This window comes from Pteropus medius, unplaced genomic scaffold, assembly GCF_902729225.1.
Source record: "Pteropus medius unplaced genomic scaffold, Ma_sr-lr_union100, whole genome shotgun sequence".
NCBI lineage: Eukaryota > Metazoa > Chordata > Mammalia > Chiroptera > Pteropodidae > Pteropus > Pteropus medius.
Window position 1 is genome coordinate 121296 of NW_024350399.1, and position 1108 is coordinate 122403.

Here is a 1108-nt window from a genome sequence, read left to right on the forward strand (position 1 = left end):
CCCTAGTCAGACTTAAGCTTTGTCCAGAAGAGGAATGGACATTTATTCCTCAATGGGACAACTGTTTTTACTCAGCCCAGAGCTACTCAACTATTATCCTTGATAAAATGTGAAAGGGTAGGGTGTGGTCATCACTGAAAAATAACATTCTAGAAATAAAATTATCCTGGCCCGAAGAATTGAAAAGAAAACATGGTTAGAAGATGTGTTGTTCTATGTCAACACTGTAAAATTCTGAATGGTAAATTTAACATGACCAGAAAAGGAATTTTCATTCATATTTTCCTGCATACTCTTGGTGAGATGTCCATTTGTGGTCATCACTGAGAAAGCACAGTAAGGACATTTGAGAAAGTCACTGGAAACCAGTATTCATGATGGATGATGCAGTGTCAAGAGTAATGATATAATCAGCAGCGGCATGAAATGAAGGCTAAAAGGAACTAAGGGGGCAAGAAAATATATTATATAATTTCAATGCAGACAGGTTTCCAAGAGCCATGACATTATAAGTAATAAGTGCATCATCAGTACTCTTTGCTAATGATATGTTACCTCTCAAATATTATAACTTGCTTGCTAATGTACTCTTTTTTTTTGCATTTTATTTTATTATTAATTTCAACTACACAGTACAGTGGTTAGACATTTATATAGTTTATGAAATGATTCCCCCGATTACTCTATTACCCATCCGGCTCTATATATAACCATTGCATTACTGCTGACTACATTCCCTATGCCATACTCACCATTCCTTTGACCATCTCTCAACAATAGAAAAGTATGGAACACTTCACGAATTTGTGTGTCATCCTTGTGCAGGGACCATGCTAATCTTCTCTGTATCGTTCCAATTTTACTACATGTGCTACCAAAGCAAACATAATATATTCTTTGCTAGAATTTTCCTTCCTCTCTCAATTCTATCTAATAATTAATGTCTATATATTGTTCTCTATCAATATTTCTGTGATATTTTATTGAATAACTGCTAGCACTTACCTTTTTATCTCAGGCTCTGTTTTCTGAGGAAACCATATATAAGACAGATGGTTTCATATGTAATCCTAAGAAACAAAGCCTTAGGATTAAGTTCTGGAATTTG

At 34.6% G+C, this 1108-nt stretch overlaps 1 non-coding gene across 1 annotated transcript; it reads right to left on the reverse strand.

The window, feature by feature from the left end:
• Positions 1–780: 780 nt before the first annotated feature.
• Positions 781–883, reverse strand: LOC120584334 (U6 spliceosomal RNA). The gene has a single exon (XR_005648008.1). It is a non-coding gene; the product is annotated as a U6 spliceosomal RNA (small nuclear RNA).
• Between the last annotated feature and the right edge of the window lie 225 nt (positions 884–1108).